The 24,864-nt window shown below is 42.2% G+C and overlaps 1 long non-coding RNA gene across 1 annotated transcript; it reads left to right on the top strand.

Annotated features, from left to right (window-relative positions):
• The first annotated feature begins 3,577 nt into the window (after window positions 1-3,577).
• LOC123741773 (uncharacterized) lies at window positions 3,578-7,295 on the top strand. The gene is made up of 4 exons (XR_006769359.1): window positions 3,578-4,145; window positions 4,551-4,607; window positions 6,754-6,790; window positions 6,953-7,295. It is a non-coding gene; the product is annotated as an uncharacterized lncRNA (long non-coding RNA).
• Window positions 7,296-24,864: the final 17,569 nt, after the last annotated feature.

Here is a 24,864-nt window from a genome sequence, read left to right as displayed (position 1 = left end):
TCGGATAGTGTCTTGGAACGCATACCGAACAAAACGCCGCAATTTGGATATAACAATGGATTATTTTGGACCAAACCAACATTTGTTATTGAAGTAGCATTCCTGGGAGTGCATTCTGACGAAGACAACAAAGGTAATCAAACTTTTGTAATAGTAAATCGGAGTTTGATCAGGGCTAAACTTGGTCGGTGTCTAAATGGCTAGCCGTGATGGCTGGGCTATCTACTGAGAATATTGCAAAATGTGCTTTCACCGAAAAGCTATTTTAAAATCGGACATATCGAGTGCATAGAGGAGTTCTGTATCTATAATTCTTAAAATAATTGTTATGTTTTTTGTGAACGTTTACCGTGAGTAATTTAGTAAATTCACCGGATGTTTGCGGGGGTATGCTAGTTCTGAACGTCACATGCTAATGTAAAAAAGCTGGTTTTTGATATAAATATGAACTTGATTGAACAAAACATGCATGCATTGTATAACATAATGTCCTAGGGTTGTCATCTGATGAAGATCATCAAAGGTTAGTGCTGCATTTAGCTGTGGTTTGGGTTTATGTGACATTATATGCTAGCTTGAAAAATGGGTGTCTGATTATTTCTGGCTGGGTACTCTGCTGACATAATCTAATGTTTTGCTTTCGCTGTAAAGCCTTTTTGAAATTGGACAGTGTGGTTAGATTAACGAGAGTCTTGTCTTTAAAATGGTGTAAAAAAGTCATATGTTTGAAAAATTGAAGTTTTTGCATTTTTGAGGTATTTGAATATTGCGCCATGGGATTACACTGGCTGTTGAGTAGGTGGGACGCTTTAAGATGGTTAAAGCTCCTAAACTGAATGACGGCCACATGTTATAAAGATGGTTACAGCTCCTAAACTGAATGATGACCACATGTTATAAAGATGGTTAAAGCTCCTAAACTGAATGATGACCACATGTTATAAAGATGGTTACAGCTCCTAAACTGAATGACGTCATCAGCATGTTTCCAATGTCCATTACCTGCCTACACCTTTAACACCAGAGGCAAAATTATTAATCTGGACTATTAAAAGGACCAGGATGAATCAAGCTCGTTTACAGACAAAGACTTAGAAGGAGGATTAAAGCTCCCTAACATGTAATTATATCAAGAAGACTTTATAACTGCCCTGATAGGCTCTTTATTGACAACTCTAATAGGCCAACTTGGGTCGACATGGAAGAAGAACTTAATGCCCCATTTGGACCATCATATTATCTGAACACTTAAATGTGGGACTGCAGAATCCCATCATGTCCCAAACTAAGAAATATGGAGTCAGATAAATAAGAGACGGACATCTTCACCTTTCCTGACAAGCTCTGCTTCGTCATAGAACAACCATGAATACACATTAGGAGGAAAGGTGGTTGTCTGGAAAGAGTAGGAGAGGTTTTGTTTTAGCCTCAACACTGATACATTTCACTTCTGCTTTTAGTGTCAACTTGAATTAGAGTGTGGCTGTGGAAGACTGGTCCCTTGATGATGTCTGCAAGTGGCTGAGTACCAATGATCTCCATGATTCCATCCCATCATTCCAAGGTTCACAATCTGTCTGCAGAATGCCAACTCTATTCAACTGTCCACTTTGCAACGAGCCTCCTTTCTCTGTGTCCAGACTACTCACACATATTGTCCTCTATCACCAGCACGAACCACATGTTGTAATGACCTGTGGAGTTAATGGGTGTGGGGAAAACAAATAGATGTTTCAGCATCTATCAGTCACACATCTACCAAAACCACAGAGAGATTTTAAGAGCCAACTTAGATGAGAATTGCCCTCATGATGAATTTGAGACTGGGACTGATCCCATTGAAGATGACATGAGCGATGTAGAGAGGTCTGCCAGAGGCTGAATATGTTCAAGCCACAGAGATCAACACTGAGCAGCTAATTGAAGGTCTCTAAAACAATATCTGTCTTTTTATTTAGTAAATCAGGAAAGAACACTGCATCCCAGCTACGGTACAGAATAACATTGTTGAGGACCTCAGAACCATTTTGGATGCGTTTATGACCCACTACAGTGATCCCCTCAGGTTTCATCTGACAAATAAATATGGTTGAACATGACGATCTCAGGGACTTGCTTAACAACTCTGCAGTATTTGAGGAATGCATTAGATGCATAAGCTCTGAGTGGATGCTGGAGCATTACTGTGTGAAAGAATTGGACATGGTCAGGACAATTGAAGTACCACTGAGCAACAAAGAAGGTTATAAAACAAGGTCATTTCAATACAGCTACATGGCCCCCAGGCTATATGAATATAAAGAGACATGAGACAAAACAACCATAATGAATCAGATTACATGGCCCCCAGGCTATATGAATATAAAGAGACATGAGACAAAACAACCATAATGAATCAGATTACATGGCCCCCAGGCTATATGAATATAAAGACATGAGACAAAACAATCATAATGAATCAGATTACATGGAGAGGAGGGACCTGATCCTAGATCATAATGAATCAGATTACATGGAGAGGGGGGACCTGATCCTAGATCATAATGAATCAGATTACATGGAGAGGGGGACCTGATCCTAGATTATAATGAATCAGATTACATGGAGAGGAGGACCTGATCCTAGATCATAATGAATCAGATTACATGGAGAGGAGGACCTGATCCTAGATCATAATGAATCAGATTACATGGAGAGGGGGGGACCTGATCCTAGATCATAATGAATCAGATTACATGGAGAGGGGGGACCTGATCCTAGATCATAATGAATCAGATTACATGGAGAGGAGGACCTGATCCTAGATCACAATGAATCAGATTACATGGAGAGGGGGACCTGATCCTAGATCATAATGAATCAGATTACAAGGAGAGGGGGACCTGATCCTAGATCATAATGAATCAGATTACATGGAGAGGGGGGGACCTGATCCTAGATCATAATGAATCAGATTACATGGAGAGGGGGGACCTGATCCTAGATCACAATGGATCAGATTACATGGAGAGGGGGGACCTGATCCTAGATCATAATGAATCAGATTACATGGAGAGGGGGGACCTGATCCTAGATCATAATGAATCAGATTACATGGAGAGGGGGGACCTGATCCTAGATCATAATGAATCAGATTACATGGAGAGGGGGACCTGATCCTAGATCATAATGAATCAGATTACATGGAGAGGGGGGGACCTGATCCTAGATCATAATGAATCAGATTACATGGAGAGGAGGGACCTGATCCTAGATCATAATGAATCAGATTACATGGAGAGGAGGGACCTGATCCTAGATCATAATGAATCAGATTACATGGAGAGGGGGGGACCTGATCCTAGATCATAATGAATCAGATTACATGGAGAGGAGGGACCTGATCCTAGATCATAATGAATCAGATTACATGGAGAGGAGGGACCTGATCCTAGATCATAATGAATCAGATTAACTGGAGAGGAGGGACCTGATCCTAGATCATAATGAATCAGATTACATGGAGAGGGGGGGACCTGATCCTAGATCATAATGAATCAGATTACATGGAGAGGAGGGACCTGATCCTAGATCATAATGAATCAGATTACATGGAGAGGGGGGACCTGATCCTAGATCATAATGAATCAGATTACATGGAGAGGGGGGACCTGATCCTAGATCATAATGAATCAGATTACATAGACAGGGGGAGCTGATCCTGGTTCAGCACTCCTCCTTTGAGACACTGCCTTTATGAATAAGGAATGCTGTTGTAAAGTCTAGTTACAGCAGGTGTTTACTGCCATCTAGTGGAAGATACCAATAAAACACTTTATTATCAGGGTGGGGAGACGGCTGAGTGCAGGATCCATGGTGAGATGACAAAAGAGGAAAACACACTATATGGAGAGAAGTACAAATAAAGTATTTCTGAACAATAAAGGACAGAGTAAGATAATGAATACCTGGAATTACATATTATTACTAGTTAGTAGATCTCTTCTGTCATCATTATTTACCCATACACCGGTGACGTCAGAAGGGACGTGATTTCCTCATATGAAAGTGAAAGTAACTGTGGTTACAAAATGTAGCGCACATTTCTCAGCAACATTAGAAGCAGGATAAATGTGTTGATTTGAAGGACAGACTGACAGACTCTGGTAAGTCTTGGCTACATATAACTATTATAAAGTTAGGTCGTAGTCAGACATTCAATAGACAGAGTAACCTTGAGATATGATTCTTTATCATGCTGACCAACCTGGGCCCGTTTTCCACGATGGAATTTAGGCTTAACGCTGGAAACGCATAAGAAGTGGTAAACGATAATTAACAAAATACAAAGTTGAGTAAACGCTATTTTACAAATAAAAAGGTGCGTAAGCGCGTTTACGTGGGTTTACCCTCCACCACATCCCCGTTGATGTGGTGTGCAGCGTAGAGTGTATAGTCATTTAGTCTCTATAGACCAGGTGGCCAGTTGGTGAGAAACTGTTCAGATGGGGTGGTTTAGACCACTGCACCACCCAGGAAGTGACTGAAAGTAAATATGTTATTTTGTACAGGATCCATTTTGAGACGACAGAGCAGAAAACACTATATGGACAATACTGACAAATAAAGTAAGTATTTATGAACAATAATTCATTCTAAATGACAGAGTATGTGAATGAATACTAGGAATGAGATATTACTAGTTAGAACTGCTACTTGAGCTGAGTTGCTGACAGACAGCAGTTTTCAAAGTGTTATCAGTAAAACGTCTGGTAAAGATGGTGGAGGAGCTTTTACATTATATGGTTTTATGTTTATCTCAGGGTTTCTCATCCTTTGGTTCTTATCCAGCACGTACACACCTTACAGGGGAAAAACACAACTAAACCTGATTTCGAGTAAATTATAAGTTTAGCTAAAATAATGTAAGAGAGATGTCTTGAAGAAGGACTATAACATTTTTTAAGCAAGATTCAGAACAATGTCACGTTACTGCTGTCTCATGTAACTGACTGTTAGCTCCACCCTCTGGTTACTGTTGTTATGTGAAGGGTGACACCTTGACTACAGTTGAAACTGACTGTTAGCTCCACCCTCTGGTTACTGTTGTTATATGAAGAGTGACACCTTGACTACAGTTGAAACTGACTGTTAGCTCCACCCTCTGGTTACTGTTGTTACATGAAGGGTGACTCCTTGACTACAGTTGAAACTGACTGTTAGCTCCACCCTCTGGTTACTGTTGTTATATGAAGGCTGACACCTTGACTACAGTTGAAACTGACTGTTAGCTCCACCCTCTGGTTACTGTTGTTATATGAAGGGTGACACCTTGACTACAGTTGAAACTGACTGTTAGCTCCACCCTCTGGTTACTGTTGTTATATGAAGGGTGACTCCTTGACTACAGTTGAAACTGACTGTTAGCTCCACCCTCTGGTTACTGTTGTTATGTGAAGGGTGACTCCTTGACTACAGTTGAAACTGACTGTTAGCTCCACCCTCTGGTTACTGTTGTTATATGAAGGGTGACTCCTTGACTACAGTTGAAACTGACTGTTAGCTCCACCCTCTGGTTACTGTTGTTATATGAAGGGTGACTCCTTGACTACAGTTGAAACTGACTGTTAGCTCCACCCTCTGGTTACTGTTGTTATGTGAAGGGTGACTCCTTGACTACAGTTGAAACTGACTGTTAGCTCCACCCTCTGGTTACTGTTGTTATATGAAGGGTGACTCCTTGACTACAGTTGAAACTGAATAAAAGAAAGTATCTGTACAGGGTCATTTTGAGATGACAGAGCAGCTCATAGTTTAACCTCTAAACTGCAACTCAGTTTCCAAGTAAAGTGAGTATTTCAGGTTAATAATGTAGAATAAAGTAGAGGGAACATTTGGAATCCACTAAACTAGTGTAGGAGTGCTGCTGAGTCATTCCTACCATGTGGTGCCTTTTCTGTCCCCGGAAATATCAGTTCTTATTTAGTGTAAAATGTGGATTCAAAAAGGCTTTAAATATCAGGTGTCCTTTACCTTATAAACACCAAAATATGGATCCTGAAAGGGAATGTTATGCATTTTAACACTTTTTTGTCAGAAGATGTAGGCGTTTTGTCCCCAGGTGTTATTTATCAACTTCTACAATAAATATAAGCCATAAAATAACAAAATGTTAAACTGTTTCTTCATTATTTTATAGTCCTAGTTGAAGTCTCTTTCATCAATGACTTTTTTCATGATTATTGTATTTATCTATCCATAGGGGGAAGCCTGGGCAACTGAAATGTCTGAGCTTTTTCAACAGTGTAACTATGAACATCTGTACCAAAACCAAATGAAGGGAGACATAGATATGATTAAAAAACAACTGTTGATGCGACATGAAAAAAAGATGGGTGGAGGAGATGAATCATAAACCCAAATTGAGAACCTTTTGTTTGATTCAGGGTGAATTGGTGTGTGAGAGATATATTATGTATAACCTACCTAAAAGCAAGAGATCTCTATGTGCACAGGGAAGATCAGGGATATTGTCTCTGTGTATTGAAACAGGTCAGATCAGGGATATTGCCTCTGCGTATTGAAACAGTTCAGATCAGGGATATTGTCTCTGCGTATTGAAACAGTTCAGATCAGGGATATTTCCTCTGAGTATTGAAACAGGTCAGATCAGGGATATTGTCTCTGAGTATTGAAACAGGTCAGATCAGGGATATTGTCTCTGAGTATTGAAACAGATTATTTCAGGAATATTGTCTCTGTGTATTGAAACAGGTACGATCATGGATATTGCCTCTGAGTATTGAAACAGGTAAGATCAGGGATATTTTCTCTGAGTATTAAAACAGGTCAGTATTGTGGTGAAATGGAGGAAAGACTATGTAACTATTGTGACCTTAAAGAAATAGAGAATTAAACTGATTTAATCCTCTATTTCCTTTTCTACCATGATATACGCTTGCTCTTATTCCAGAAAGACCACCAGATATACCCTGGCAGTATGTGATGAGTGATGAGGAGAAATTGAAATGTTTTTTTGTCCATTGTGTATTTCCGTTTGTGGAATATTTAGATAAATCCTGGAATATAAGAAAAATGTTTATCTATAATTAAATTGTAAAAATATTTAGCTTCTGCGTGGTAAATGGTACATGTGTATATAGATTGTGTATAGACTTGTCTCCCATATGACTCTTCTATGTGGTAAATGGTACATGTGTATATAGATTGTGTATAGACTTGTCTCCCATATGAATCTTCTATGTGGTAAATGGTATGTGTATATATAGATTGTGTATAGACTTGTCTCCCATATGAGTCTTCTATGTGGTAAATGGTATGTGTATATATAGATTGTGTATAGGCTTGTCTCCCATATGAGTCTTCTATGTGGTAAATGGTATGTGTATATATAGATTGTGTATAGGTTTGTCTCCCATATGAGTCTTCTATGTGGTAAATGGTATGTGTATATATAGATTGTGTATAGGCTTGTCTCCCATATGAGTCTTCTATGTGGTAAATGGTACATGTGTATATATAGATTGTGTATAGGTTTGTCTCCCATATGAGTCTTCTATGTGGTAAATGGTATGTGTGTATATAGATTGTGTATAGACTTGTCTCCCATATGAATATTCTATGTGGTAAATGGTATGTGTATATATAGATTGTGTATAGACTTGTCTCCCATATGAGTCTTCTATGTGGTAAATGGTATGTGTATATATAGATTGTGTATAGGCTTGTCTCCCATATGAGTCTTCTATGTGGTAAATGGTATGTGTGTATATAGATTGTGTATAGACTTGTCTCCCATATGAGTCTTCTATGTGGTAAATGGTATGTGTATATATAGATTGTGTATAGGCTTGTCTCCCATATGAGTCTTCTATGTGGTAAATGGTATGTGTATATATAGATTGTGTATAGACTTGTCTCCCATATGAGTCTTCTATGTGGTAAATGGTATGTGTATATATAGATTGTGTATAGACTTGTCTCCCATATGACTCTTCTATGTGGTAAATGGTATGTGTATATATAGATTGTGTATAGGCTTGTCTCCCATATGAATCTTCTCTTTGTGTCAGACTGTATTTCTGTATTTATTTATCTGTATATGTTATGTATGTATATATACAGTGTGTATGTATGTATGTATATATACAGTGTGTATGTATGTATGTATATATACAGTGTGTATGTATGTATGTGTATATATACAGTGTGTATGTATGTATGTATATATACAGTGTGTATGTATGTATGTGTATATATACAGTGTGTATGTATGTGTGTGTATATATACAGTGTGTATGTATGTATGTGTATATATACAGTGTGTGTGTATGTATGTGTATATATACAGTGTGTATGTATGTATGTGTATATATACAGTGTGTATGTGTGTATGTGTATATATACAGTGTGTATGTGTGTATGTGTATATATACAGTGTGTATGTATGTATGTGTATATATACAGTGTGTATATTATTGTTCTGCTCTAGGGATATAATTATTGTTTGCATCACCTTATTTACTATTATGTATTGATTTTTACCTTATTTTTTTCACTATTCATGTGATGCCCAATGCAGAGAACACCGGAAGGAGAATTATCATTTAATTACCACAGTCAATTATTGTAATGTTTGTTTATGTGGCAATTAACCCCATAAGGGATGGGTTGCCAGTTGGCGATTTGACACGGAAATAAAATATCATTCATTCATTTGTTCATTCATTTGTTCATTCATATTATTTAATTTAAGTTTTTCTGTGTCCCCCTAATATCACTTTCCACCCTGTTAGTTTGCTGTAATTCCTAGAGCAACACATAGAACACCAGCTTGTTTGTACGAATCTCAGCTTTCAATAGAGGTATCATAATAGTTTGTTGGCCAAACCGTTCAGACTCCACACATGATTTTGTGAGAAGACAGATTAGTCTGACAAACACCACTCTAGCTCTGACAACTAGATCATAATGAATCAGATTACATGGAGAGAGGGACCTGATCCTAGATCATAATGAATCAGATTACATGGAGAGGAGGGGGACCTGATCCTAGATCATAATGAATCATATTACAAGGAGAGGGGGGACCTGATCCTATATCATAATGAATCAGATTACATGGAGAGGAGGACCTGATCCTAGATCATAATGAATCGGATTACATGAAGAGGAGGACCTGATCCTAGATCAGCTCTGAGACACTTCCTTTATGAATTAGGCCCCAGGAGTCACCAGGACCAACTTTAAATTGCTCTGGATAAGAGCGTCTGCTCAATGACTAAAATGTAAAATGAGTCACCAGGACAGGCATTGACAGGACGGTCACAGCCACACGTTCACTGGTGAGGTAGGACACAAGATAACTGTTAGATAGGAACAACAGTAATGATACATGGTTAGGTAGGACACAAGATAACTGTTAGATAGGAACAACAGTAATGATACATGGTTAGGTAGGACACAATATAACTGTTAGATAGGAACAACAGTAATGATACATGGTGAGGTAGGACACAAGATAACTGTTAGATAGGAACAACAGTAATGATACATGGTTAGGTAGGACACAAGATAACTGTTAGATAGGAACAACAGTAATGATACATGGTTAGGTAGGACACAAGATAACTGCTAGATAGGAACAACAGTAATGATACATGGTTAGGTAGGACACAAGATAACTGTTAGATAGGAACAACAGTAATGATACATGGTTAGATAGGACACAAGATAACTGTTAGATAGGAACAACAGTAATGATACATGGTGAGGTAGGACACAAGATAACTGTTAGATAGGAACAACAGTAATGATACATGGTTAGGTAGGACACAAGATAACTGTTAGATAGGAACAACAGTAATGATACATGGTTAGGTAGGACACAAGATAACTGATAGATAGGAACAACAGTAATGATACATGGTTAGATAGGACACAAGATAACTGTTAGATAGGAACAACAGTAATGATACATGGTGAGGTAGGACACAAGATAACTGTTAGATAGGAACAACAGTAATGATACATGGTTAGGTAGGACACAAGATAACTGTTAGATAGGAACAACAGTAATGATACATGGTTAGGTAGGACACAAGATAACTGATAGATAGGAACAACAGTAATGATACATGGTTAGGTAGGACACAAGATAACTGTTAGATAGGAACAACAGTAATGATACATGGTTAGGTAGGACACAATATAACTGTTAGATAGGAACAACAGTAATGATACATGGTTAGGTAGGACACAAGATAACTGATAGATAGGAACAACAGTAATGATACATGGTTGGGTAGGACACAATGTAACTGTTAGATAGGAACAACAGTAATGATACATGGTTAGGTAGGACACAAGATAACTGTTAGATAGGAACAACAGTAATGATACATGGTTAGGTAGGACACAAGATAACTGTTAGATAGGAACAACAGTAATGATACATGGTGAGGTAGGACACAAGATAACTGTTAGATAGGAACAACAGTAATGATACATGGTTAGGTAGGACACAAGATAACTGTTAGATAGGAACCACAGTAATGATACATGGTTAGGTAGGATACAAGATAACTGTTAGATAGGAACAACAGTAATGATACATGGTTAGGTAGAACACAAGATAACTGTTAGATAGGAACAACAGTAATGATACATGGTTAGGTAGGACACAAGATAACTGTTAGATAGGAACAACAGTAATGATACCATAAATAAACAGAATATTCCTCATTTCAATTGAAATGGGTTAAATTAAATAGTAACGTTAACTGAAATCTGGACACTGACTGGAGGTCTATAATCTAATATAATATTAACTGAAATCTGGACACTGACTGTAGGCCTATAATCTAATATAATATTAACTGAAATCTGGACACTGACTGTAGGCCTATAATCTAATATAATATGAACTGAAATCTGGACACTGACTGTCGGCTATAATCTAATATAATATTAATTGAAATATGGACACTGACTGTCAGCTATAATCTAATATAATATTAACTCCTGAAGAATTATGCATTTCTTGAATTTAAATGAAACAACAAATGATAATTTAGGGATGGACAAATATTATTTATTTCAGTATCTCTTGAGATAATGTGAATGAGAGTGTGAGGTGTTATCTTTGACACTATGATGCAAGCAGACGGTATTTTTCAACCTTATCAGAAACGTGTTTCATCGTTTTCTCAGCTTTTCATTTCCGTAAAACTGTTCAGACTGATGACATTTGGACATTTTGCACAGGACCAATCTTTCCACTGTTCTGGAGTTATTGTGTTTTCTCCCCGGTCCCTAAACTAAACGTCAACTTTACCAGTGTTAACTAGTAGATTATTAATGCATTCATTCTATCAATGTAAAACATTATTCTGGAGAGCACTATTTTATTTAGTCTTCTGGGGCAACAATTTATGCCAGAAGAGAAGCTGCATGTATCAAACTATAATTGACGAACAAATGGCCTACCAAATGTTGAAAAGTATAAGCAGAAATGCATCTAAATTGTAGCCAGTAGGCTATACAGTCCAGTACAGAGCATCAAACCGCACAGGTAGCCTATTTTTTTAATTAGATTTTTTTGACAATCAGATGAAAACTTAATATGTGAAACAGACTGAGCAGACAGCAGAAACAACAGTAAATGAGATAAGATATGATGAGATCATCACACAACACATATAATATGTGAACAGCCTGGGCAGACAGCAGAAACAGTAAATAGGATAAGATGTGTACATCAATTTAAAAACAGAATACTTCAGAGTATGTAGAATAATAACGGGATATTGGTGTGCATGTTAACGTGGTCACTGTTGTTGGAAAGTCTAGTTACAGCAGGTGTTTACTGCCATCTAGTGGAAGATACCAAGAATACAGAAAGACACAAATGTCAAGTTCAATAGCCTTGTTCAAGCGTTGTACAAATCCCTACACACGAAGTCCGGTGAACAGCCCAGCTAGTCGATTACCTATCAACTAGACTCTGTAACAAGTCCCTACACACGGAGTCTGGAGAACAGCCCAGCTAGTTGATTACCTATCAACTAGACTCTGTAACAAGCAGTTTGAAAAGTGGAAACTAATCAGTAGCCCTGCATGTTATAAGGTAGGCTATTTAAATTGTCATTATGGAGACACCTATTTTACAACCCTTTTTCCATAAAACATATTAATGCTCTAGAACTGATGCGATTCAAGAAATAAGGTGTCACGAACTGGCTCGAAGTTCCTAACAAAAGGGAGAAAACATGGAGACAAGGAATAACAAAATATATTCATTAATAAAGTAAACTAAATACAATTAACAATGGTGTGTGTAATCAGTAGTGTAAGTGAGTGTTTACATACATAAATGTGATAATGTGGGGTGTTGAAAGGTGCCAAAGCAAACAAACAAAAGGCCACAAAAATACCACAACAACATCTATGAAGGTGTCTGCATGGAGAGAGTCTCCTCCATGAATGGGGAAGAGGTGCATTTATCCTGGGACACACCCGGGTCCAGGTGTTTCCCATGTCGCTGACGACCCTCCCAGCTCCGCCCACCGGCATCCTAATAAGGATACAAGAACAGAGAGAATACGGCGGACAGAGGGAGGGGCGTCACAAAGGTGACAAAACACAGGAAAACTACTTTAGGTTCTCTAGAGATAAGGTGACAAAACACAGGAAAACTACTTTAGGTTCTCTAGAGATAAGGGGACAAAACACAGGAAAACTACTTTAGGTTCTCTAGAGATAAGGGGACAAAGCACAGGAAAACTACTTTAGGTTCTCTAGAGATAAGGGGACAAAACACAGGAAAACTACTTTAGGTTCTCTAGAGATAAGGTGACAAAACACAGGAAAACTACTTTAGGTTCTCTAGAGATAAGGGGACAAAACACAGGAAAACTACTTTAGGTTCTCTAGAGATAAGGGGACAAAGCACAGGAAAACTACTTTAGGTTCTCTAGAGATAAGGGGACAAAACACAGGAAAACTACTTTAGGTTCTCTAGAGATAAGGGGACAAAACACAGGAAAACTACTTTAGGTTCTCTAGAGATAAGGGGACAAAACACAGGAAAACTACTTTAGGTTCTCTAGAGATAAGGGGACAAAGCACAGGAAAACTACTTTAGGTTCTCTAGAGATAAGGGGACAAAACACAGGAAAACTACTTTAGGTTCTCTAGAGATAAGGGGACAAAACACAGGAAAACTACTTTAGGTTCTCTAGAGATAAGGGGACAAAACACAGGAAAACTACTTTAGGTTCTCTAGAGATAAGGGGACAAAACACAGGAAAACTACTTTAGGTTCTCTAGAGATAAGGGGACAAAACACAGGAAAAGTACTTTAGGTTCTCTAGAGAGCGTTAGATAAATTCCCTTGCAGGTGGTTTAAACTGCGTTATAATGTGACTTTGCTGATGGAAAACCATATCATGAGGAGGTTTCTACTCATGCTCTGTTATTGGGTCTCTGGAGTGGAAATTAGAAATGAAAGTTCTGGAACTCCATCATGTGCTTCTGTTATGAGAAAAACTCCACAATGAAACTGACATTAAATGTGGAGAATTAAACATCTGTTGAACATCAAGTAGCCTATTAATCTGTATGCCTATCTAGGCTAATGTAGCCTATTAATCTTTATGCCTATCTAGGCTACTGTAGCCTATTAATCGTTATGCCCATCTAGGCTACTGTAGCCTATTAATCTTTATGCCTATCTAGGCTACTGTAGCCTATTAATCGTTATGCCTATCTAGGCTACTGTAGCCTATTAATCTTTATGCCCATATAGGCTACTGTAGCCTATTAATCTGTATGCCTATCTAGGCTACTGTAGCCTATTAATCTTTATGCCTATCTAGGCTACTGTAGCCTATTAATCTTTATGCCTATCTAGGCTACTGTAACCTATTAATCTTTATGCCTACCTAGGCTACTGTAGCCTATTAATCTTTATGCCTATCTAGGCTAATGTAGCCTATTAATCTTTATGCCTATCTAGGCTACTGTAGCCTATTAATCTGTATGCCTATCTAGGCTACTGTAGCCTATTAATCTGTAAGCCTATCTAGGCTAATGTAGCCTATTAATCTTTATGCCTATCTAGGCTACTGTAGCCTATTAATCGTTATGCCTATCTAGGCTACTGTAGCCTATTAATCTTTATGCCTATCTAGGCTAATGTAGCCTATTAATCTTTATGCCTATCTAGGCTACTGTAGCCTATTAATCGTTATGCCTATCTAGGCTACTGTAGCCTATTAATCTTTATGCCTATCTAGGCTACTGTAGCCTATTAATCTTTATGCCTATCTAGGCTACTGTAGCCTATTAATCTTTATGCCTACCTAGGCTATTGTAGCCTACCATTTAATACTATAAATATGTTGAAATGACAGGAGTCGTTGCAAATCATTTTGTGTCACTTGTGTAGCCTACCTGGAGCTGGTAAATGGATTTAATAAATAGCCTATAACTTCAGTTTATTGTTGTTGTAGCCTTGTGTTATTATGCAACTATTAATGTCCATGTTGAGTTAATTCAGTAGGAAGTTATTGTAACGCTTGGACGTTGTGGGTGTGGAGTCAGGCGCAGTAGGCAGAAAAATGTTTGGTACAATACTATTTAATAAGTACCACAAAAGAGAAAATGCCCAAAAACAACAGGGCGTAACAAAACCCAAAGTCCAAAACACGATCCACTACACAAACACAGTGAAACAAAACGTAACAAGCCCACACACAGAACAGGTGGGGAGGCGGCCTTAAATAACACCACTAATTACCTAAATGAACACAGGTGCAACTAATAAAGACATAACCAACAGAAAAACGAAAAGGGGATCGGTGGCAGCTAGTAGCCCGGGGACGACGAACACCGAGCGCCACCCGAACAGGGAGAGGGGCCACCCTCGGTAGGAGTCGTGACAGTTATCAAGTGTGACCATGGTAAGATGTTAGAATGCATTAGATTGAAGGTGACAGTTCTATCTCAATGGCTGATCAGATGTTAGAATGTATTAGATTGAAGGTACCAGTTCTGTCTCAATGGCTGATCAGATGTTAGAATGCATTAGATTGAAGGTAACAGTTCTATCTCAATGGCTGATCAGATGTTAGAATGCATTAGATTGAAGGTAACAGTTCTATCTCAATGGCTGATCAGATGTTAGAATGCATTAGATTGAAGGTAACAGTTCTATCTCAATGGCTGATCAGATGTTAGAATGCATTAGATTGAAGGTAACAGTCAGATTAGGCTACAGGTAATAAAACACTGGCTGTTGTTGACAAGCATCGACCTGTTCAGTTCATTACCATAGTATTAATATTAGATTCATAGACCTGTTCAGTTCATTACCATAGTATTAATATTAGATTCATAGACCTGTTCAGTTCATTACCATAGTATTAATATTAGATTCATAGACCTGTTCAGTTCATTACCATAGTATTAATATTAGATAGACCTCTTCAGTTCATTACCATAGTATTATACTACAGCTACTGAAGGTTAACACATAATTTTTTTTAAACCTTTATTTAATTCGCAAGTCAGTTAATAACAAATTCTTATTTACAATAATGGCCTACCGGGGAACACAGTGGGTTAACTGCCTTGTTCAGGGGCAGAACGACAGATCTTTACCTTGTCAGCTCTGGGATTCAATCCTGCAACCTTTCGGTTACTGCCCCAACGCTCTAACCACTAGGCTACCTGCCGCCCCAACACTCTATCCACTAGGCTACCTGCCACCCCTCCACTCTAACCACTAGGCTACCTGCCGCACCAACACTCTAACCACTAGGCTACCTGCCGCCCCAACGCTCTAACCACTAGGCTACCTGCCGCCCCAACACTCTAACCACTAGGCTACCTGCCTCCTCTACACTCTAACCACTAGGCTACCTGCCGCCCCAACGCTCTAACCACTAGGCTACCTGCCGCCCCAACGCTCTAACCACTAGGCTACCTGCCGCCCCAACGCTCTAACCACTAGGCTACCTGCCGCCCCAACGCTCTAACCACTAGGCTACCTGCCGCCCCAACGCTCTAACCACTAGGCTACCTGCCGCCCCAACACTCTATCCACTAGGCTACCTGCCGCCCCAACGCTCTAACCACTAGGCTACCTGCCGCCCCAACACTCTATCCACTAGGCTACCTGCCGCCCCAACACTCTAACCACTAGGCTACCTGCCGCCCCAACGCTCTAACCACTAGGCTACCTGCCGCCCCAACGCTCTAACCACTAGGCTACCTGCCGCACCAACACTCTATCCACTAGGCTACCTGCCGCACCAACACTCTATCCACTAGGCTACCTGCCGCCCCAACGCTCTAACCACTAGGCTACCTGCCGCACCAACACTCTATCCACTAGGCTACCTGCCGCCCCAACGCTCTAACCACTAGGCTACCTGCCGCACCAACGCTCTAACCACTAGGCTACCTGCCGCCCCTACACTCTAACCACTAGGCTACCTGCCGCACCAACACTCTAACCACTAGGCTACCTGCCGCCCCAACGCTCTAACCACTAGGCTACCTGCCGCCCCAACACTCTAACCACTAGGCTACCTGCCGCACCAACACTCTATCCACTAGGCTACCTGCCACCCCAACGCTCTAACCACTAGGCTACCTGCCGCACCAACGCTCTAACCACTAGGCTACCTGCCGCCCCAACGCTCTAACCACTAGGCTACCTGCCGCCCCAATGCTCTAACCACTAGGCTACCTGCCGCCCCAACGCTCTAACCACTAGGCTACCTGCCACCCCAATGCTCTAACCACTAGGCTACCTGCCTCCTCTACACTCTAACCACTAGGCTACCTGCCGCCCCAACGCTCTAACCACTAGGCTACCTGCCGCCCCAACGCTCTAACCACTAGGCTACCTGCCGCCCCAACGCTCTAACCACTAGGCTACCTGCCGCCCCAACGCTCTAACCACTAGGCTACCTGCCTCCTCTACACTCTAACCACTAGGCTACCTGCCGCCCCAACGCTCTAACCACTAGGCTACCTGCCGCCCCAACGCTCTAACCACTAGGCTACCTGCCGCACCAACACTCTATCCACTAGGCTACCTGCCGCCCCAACGCTCTAACCACTAGGCTACCTGCCGCACCAACGCTCTAACCACTAGGCTACCTGCCGCCCTACACTCTAACCACTAGGCTACCTGCCGCACCAACACTCTAACCACTAGGCTACCTGCCGCCCAACGCTCTAACCACTAGGCTACCTGCCGCACCAACACTCTATCCACTAGGCTACCTGCCGCCCCAACGCTCTAACCACTAGGCTACCTGCCGCACCAACGCTCTAACCACTAGGCTACCTGCCGCCCCTACACTCTAACCACTAGGCTACCTGCCGCACCAACACTCTAACCACTAGGCTACCTGCCGCCCCAACGCTCTAACCACTAGGCTACCTGCCGCACCAACACTCTAACCACTAGGCTACCTGCCGCACCAACACTCTATCCACTAGGCTACCTGCCACCCCAACGCTCTAACCACTAGGCTACCTGCCGCACCAACGCTCTAACCACTAGGCTACCTGCCGCCCCAACGCTCTAACCACTAGGCTACCTGCCGCCCCAATGCTCTAACCACTAGGCTACCTGCCGCCCCAACGCTCTAACCACTAGGCTACCTGCCACCCCAATGCTCTAACCACTAGGCTACCTGCCTCCTCTACACTCTAACCACTAGGCTACCTGCCGCCCCAACGCTCTAACCACTAGGCTACCTGCCGCCCCAACGCTCTAACCACTAGGCTACCTGCCGCCCCAACGCTCTAACCACTAGGCTACCTGCCGCCCCAACGCTCTAACCACTAGGCTACCTGCCTCCTCTACACTCTAACCACTAGGCTACCTGCCGCCCCAACGCTCTAACCACTAGGCTACCTGCCGCCCAACGCTCTAACCACTAGGCTACCTGCCGCCCCAACGCTCTAACCACTAGGCTACCTGCCGCCCCAACGCTCTAACCACTAGGCTACCTGCCGCCCCAACGCTCTAACCACTAGGCTACCTGCCGCCCCAACACTCTATCCACTAGGCTACCTGCCGCCCCAACGCTCTAACCACTAGGCTACCTGCCGCCCCTACGCTCTAACCACTAGGCTACCTGCCGCCCAACGCTCTAACCACTAGGCTACCTGCCGCCCCAACGCTCTAACCACTAGGCTACCTGCCGCCCCAACGCTCTAACCACTAGGCAACCTGCCGCTCCAACGCTCTAACCACTAGGCTACCTGCCGCCCCAACGCTCTAACCACTAGGCTACCTGCCGCTCCAGCGCTCTAACCATTAGGATACCTGCCGCTCCAACGCTCTAACCACTAGGCTACCTGCTGCCCCAACGCTCTAACCACTAGGCTACCTGCCGCCCCAACGCTCTAACCACTAGGCTACCTGCCGCCCCAACGCTCTAACCACTAGGCTACCTGCCGCTCCAGCGCTCTAACCATTAGGATACCTGCCGCTCCAACGCTCTAACCACTAGGCTACCTGCTGCCCCAACGCTCTAACCACTAGGCTACCTGCCACCCCAACGCTCTAACCACTAGGCAACCTGCCGCTCCAACGCTCTAACCACTAGGCTACCTGCCGCTCCAACGCTCTAACCACTAGGCTACCTGCCACCCCAACGCTCTAACCACTAGGCTACCTGCCGCCCCAACGCTCTAACCACTAGGCTACCTGCCACCCCAACGCTCTAACCACTAGGCTACCTGCCGCCGCAACGCTCTAACCACTAGGCTACCTGCCGCCCCAACGCTCTAACCACTAGGCTACCTGCCACCCCAACGCTCTAACCACTAGGCTACCTGCCGTCCCCCCCTCTAACCACTAGGCTACCTGCCGCTCCAACGATCTAACCACAAGGCTACCTGCCGCTCCAAAGCTCTAACCACTAGGCTACCTGCCGCTCCAACGCTCTAACCACTAGGCTACCTGCCGCTCCAACGCTCTAACCACTAGGCTACCTGCCGCCCCTCCACTCTAACCACTAGGCAACCTGACGCCCCAACGCTCTAACCACTAGGCTACCTGCCGCTCCAACGCTCTAACCACTAGGCTACCTGCCGCCCCAACGCTCTAACCACTAGGCTACCTGCCGCTCCAACGCTCTAACCACTAGGCTACCTGCCGCCTCAACGCTCTAACCACTAGGCTACCTGCCGCCCCCCCTCTAACCACTAGGCTACCTGCCACCCCAACCCTCTAACCACTAGACTACCTGCCGCCCCTACACTCTAACCACTAGGCTCCCTAATGCTCTAACCACTAGGCTACCTACCGCCCCAACGCTCTAACCACTATGCTACCTAACGCTCTAACCACTAGGCTACCTAACGCTCTAACCACTAGGCTACCTAACGCTCTAACCACTAGGCTACCTAACGCTCTCACCACTAGGCTACCTATCGCTCTAACCACTAGGCTACCTGCCGCCCCAACGCTCTAACCACTAGGCTACCTGCCGCCCCTCCACTCTAACCACTAGGCAACCTGACGCCCCAACGCTCTAACCACTAGGCTACCTGCCGCTCCAACGCTCTAACCACTAGGCTACCTGCCGCCCCAACGCTCTAACCACTAGGCTACCTGCCGCTCCAACGCTCTAACCACTAGGCTACCTGCCGCCTCAACGCTCTAACCACTAGGCTACCTGCCGCCCCCCCTCTAACCACTAGGCTACCTGCCACCCCAACCCTCTAACCACTAGACTACCTGCCGCCCCTACACTCTAACCACTAGGCTCCCTAATGCTCTAACCACTAGGCTACCTACCGCCCCAACGCTCTAACCACTATGCTACCTAACGCTCTAACCACTAGGCTACCTAACGCTCTAACCACTAGGCTACCTAACGCTCTAACCACTAGGCTACCTAACGCTCTCACCACTAGGCTACCTATCGCTCTAACCACTAGGCTACCTGCCGCCCCAACGCTCTAACCACTAGGCTACCTGCCGCCCCAGAATAAGATGTAGGCCTATCAGGGGCTATTAGTTAGTTTTCAGGCCTTGTGGGAGGGTTTTGAGTAGTCATTGGGCTAGAAAAAAGTAATTACATTAAATCACCTGACTGTTTGGATGTGTCTGTTAGTAAACTGTTTTATTTCTAAGAGATAATGAATAAAATAATTAGTTGTCACTGTGTTAACCACAACCAACATGCTGGATCTCTGTTTAGTTGTTACTGTGTTAACCACAACCAACATGCTGGATCTCTGTTTAGTTGTTACTGTGTTGACCACAACCAACATGTTGGATCTCTGTTTAGTTGTTACTGTGTTAACCACAACCAACATGCTGGATCTCTGTTTAGTTGTTACTGTGTTAATCACAACCAACATGCTGGATCTCTGTTTAGTTGTTACTGTGTTAACCACAACCAACATGCTGGATCTCTGTTTAGTTGTCACTGTGTTAACCACAACCAACATGCTGGATCTCTGTTTAGTTGTAACTGTGTTAACCACAACCAACATGCTGGATCTCTGTTTAGTTGTCACTGTGTTAACCACAACCAACATGCTGGATCTCTGTTTAGTTGTCACTGTGTTAACCACAACCAACATGCTGGATCTCTGTTTAGTTGTCACTGTGTTAACCACAACCAACATGCTGGATCTCTGTTTAGTTGTCACTGTGTTAACCACAACCAACATGCTGGATCTCTGTTTAGTTGTCACTGTGTTAACCACAACCAACATGTTGGATCTCTGTTTACAGGGGTCAGTGCTCTAAAATGAGTCTCTCTGGGGAGAGAGAGGAGGGGGGCCCTGCCTCTAAAATGAGTCTCTCTGGGGATATGACACCAAAGCTAAGAGGTGAGATAACAATTTTATGAATAATTCATTAAGTTTATTTCCTAAATAAATAGCTATCTTAAGGTGAATGCACTTACTGTAAATCTCTCTGGATAAGAGCATCTGCTAAATCAGGGGTTCTCAATCCGGGGTCTGCGGAGGTACTGCAGGGGTTCTGCAGGACGCGTGGGGAGTGGTGGTGTATCCAGGGAGAAAACTAAACTAATATTCTGAAATGTCATTGTGGTCTTATGTTCCCATCTATTGGAATTATTTAGCAACTGCAGTAGTGCTTAAAAAATGTGTTATTCCTTACTAAAGTAGTAATTACTGAGAATTACTAGTTAATTTTATCACTTACAATCATAAAATAACAACTTATACCATAACAAACAATTAAACTGACATAAACCAAAATCACTATATATATGTAGTTATTTAGTTAATGACCAAATTGAGCCGGTCGGTCACATTTGAGAGTGAGGGAGATATATAGCATTTTGCATAAAAAACATGATTTTTGTCTCTCTGAAATGAAACCATCAAGTGATAGATTTGAAACAAATCCTTGTCTGTGAGAGATGTAATAATTAATACATAATTTCTTTAAACAATAAAAGCTCATTTCTGTAAAGTGATATGTTGCGTTTTGGAACTCTTCTTATGTTTCCCATCTGAGATCAGAGTAGATGAGAGATGTAATGTTTGTCTCTGTTGTGTTGAAGACCAATCAAGCAGGAGAGACCAGCCTCCCCTGTGCCCAGCTGTGTGTCCATGAAGAGTGACCAGTCTATGGATCGTCCTATAAAGTTTAGAGAGGGAGACTTGTCTACTGAACAAAGGTAAGAAGAACTCATGGGTCATGGTCAGTGAGTTAAACAACACTGTCTCTAGTCATTTCTCCTCTCCCATTTTCACATTTCTTTTGGTTGTTTTCATAATCCATAGGCTAATCCTTTAGTCCATTTTCATAGTCCTAAAACAGTGTGTGTGTGTGTGTGTGTGTGTGTGTGTGTGTGTGTGTGTGTGTGTGTGTGTGTGTGTGTGTGTGTGTGTACTGTAATCTCATGTTTCGTCCACAGAAACCAACAGGAGAGATCAGAGTCAGAGATTCTCAGTGGTCAGTCTTCCCAGAGTCATCAAACAGACATGGACTCCATATTCAGTGTATGTGGTCCTGTTATGTACATTTGTTTTTGTTTACCTCAAGTAAAGTTGATCTGTCAATCATTCATTAATGTGTTAATGAGAAAGCATGTCTTCTCTTGCTTAACTTATTTACATGATTTATTTCAGATGCTTGAAGAGAAAATTATGACATTTGTGAAGAACGAGCTGAAGATGTTCAAGAGGATTCTTAGTCCAGAACTCCCAGAAGGCTTTGAGAGTCAGAAGCAGGATGAGGAAGTGGTGGATGCTGAAGATGAGAAGCAGGAGAGCAGTGCCAGAGAGGGGGCTCTGAAGATCACACTGCACGTCCTGAGGAAAATGAACCAGAAGGAGCTTGCTGAGACACTGGAGAAATGTAAGATCTGTCTGCCACATGTTGAATGCTGTTTTATAACATTTAAAAGCTGTAGCTAAAGTACAGCTAAAGTAGCTGTGTAACTCAATGATATTGTAGCAACCTTAACACAACACCTTGTGACCTCATCAAGTAGCAGAAGGGATGTGATGTGGTGATTAATTTAGAGAGAGAGACAGAGAGAGACAACATTAATAATACCATCAATAACACCAATAATAATATAATCAGTCACACCAGTCTGTAATGCATTAAGAAAACATTGATACATTTATACAGTCACTTAAGAGAATAAATTATTATTTTAAAACTTTAACAGTCCTTCAATACTGTAGACATTAAAACAGACGTAATATTAATATCCTCTGTGTTATTTCTTCATTCAGATGAGCTTGCTGTGATTTGCCAACGTGAACTCAAATCTAATCTAAAGAAGAAATGTCAATGTGTATTTGAGGGGATCGCTAAACAAGGAAACCCAACACTTCTCAATAAGATCTACACAGAGCTCTACATCACAGAGGGTGGAACAGGAGAGGTCAATAATGAACATGAGCTGAGACAGATTGAGACAACAACCAGGAAACATGCAAGACCAGAGACTGCAATCAAATGTAACGACATCTTCAAACCCTTAACTGGACAAGACAAACTCATCAGAACTGTGCTGACAAAGGGAGTCGCTGGCATTGGAAAAACAGTCTCTGTGCAGAAGTTCATTCTGGACTGGGCTGAAGGAAAAGCCAATCAGGATGTTCAATTTGTGTTTTCATTCCCTTTCCGGGAGCTGAATTTGATGAAAGGGGACAAACACACTTTCATTGAACTCCTCAATCACTTCTCAATGGAAACCAAAAAATCAGGAATCTCCATCTACAACAAGTACAAAGTTCTGTTCATCTTTGATGGTCTGGATGAGTGCCGACTGCCCCTAGACTTCCAGAAGAACAAGATCTGTTGTGACGTCACAGAGTCAACCTCAGTGGATGTTCTGCTGACAAATCTCATCAAGGGAAATCTGCTTCCCTCTGCTCTCCTCTGGATAACTACCCGACCTGCAGCAGCCAATAAGATCCCTTCAGGGTGTGTTGACCAGGTAACAGAGGTACGAGGGTTCAATGACCCACAGAAGGAGGAGTACTTCAGAAAGAGATTCAGTGATGAGGACCTGGCCAGCAGAATCATCTCACACATAAAGACATCAAGGAGCCTCCACATCATGTGCCACATTCCAGTCTTCTGTTGGATCTCTGCAACAGTCTTCGAACACATGCTGAAACATAAGAGAGAAGAGATGCCCAAGACTCTGACTGAGATGTACACACACCTTGTGGAGTTTTATACCAAACAGAAGAATGAAAAGTATCTTGGGGAAGAAGAGACAGGTCCCCACTGGAATAAAGAGAGCATTCTGTCACTGGGAAAACTGGCTTTTCAACAGCTTGTGAATGGCAATCTGATTTTCTATGAAGAAGACCTGAAAGAGGCTGGCATTGATGTCAATGAAGCCTCAGTGTACTCAGGATTGTGCACACAGCTCTTTAAAGAGGAATTTGTTCTGTACCAGGACAAGGTGTACTGCTTCGTTCATCTGAGCATTCAGGAGTTTCTGGCTGCTGTATATGTGTTCCTCTCATTCATCAACAACAATGAGAATCTAATGGCCGAACCGCAATCAACGTCCAGGAACCTATCTGTGATGTTCAGAGACAAATCTGAAGTTTCTTTCTACAAGAGTGCTGTGGATAAAGCCTTACACAGTGAGATGGGAAACCTGGACCTTTTCCTCCGCTTCCTTCTGGGACTCTCACTGGAGTCCAATCAGAAGCACTTACGAGATCTACTGACAAAGACAAGAAGCAGCTCAAAGACCCATGAAAAAACAGTCAAGTACATCAAGGAGAAGATCAGGGAGAATCCCTCTCCAGAGAGGAGCATCAATCTGTTCCACTGTCTGAATGAACTGAATGACCATTCTCTAGTGGAGGAGATCCAAAGCTTCCTGAGCTCAGGAAGTCTCTCAGAACCCAACCTGTCACCTGCACAGTGGTCAGCTCTGGTCTTTGTGTTGCTGACTTCAGAAAAGGAGCTGGATGTGTTTGACCTGAAGAAATACTCCAGATCAGAGGAAGGTCTTCTGAGGCTGCTGCCAGTGGTCAAAGTCTCCAGAGCTGCTCTGTGAGTACATAAAATGACATATAAGAACTAATCATCAGGCAGAAATATTCAGTTTAGGAAAAATATGTATTATAATAAGGTAATAATATTATATTGAAAAACATATTGAAAAAATGCATTGATTTTGACAATAGTATAACAATATAACCATACAATTCAAGGAGATGGGAGATGAATCTATATGTTGTTTGGGAGAATAAACCAAATGCATCGTCCATTGTCCTTCTACACTACTCGTTAAATTAACAGTATGTTTGTGAAGTCATGATGATCTCTTTGTCAGACTGTCAGGCTGTGGAGTCACA

The sequence above is a fragment of the Salmo salar genome, chromosome ssa03, assembly GCF_905237065.1.
Source record: "Salmo salar chromosome ssa03, Ssal_v3.1, whole genome shotgun sequence".
Taxonomy (NCBI): Eukaryota; Metazoa; Chordata; class Actinopteri; order Salmoniformes; family Salmonidae; genus Salmo; species Salmo salar.
Note: the sequence above shows the minus strand (reverse complement) of the source record. Positions and strands in the feature narration are given on the sequence as shown.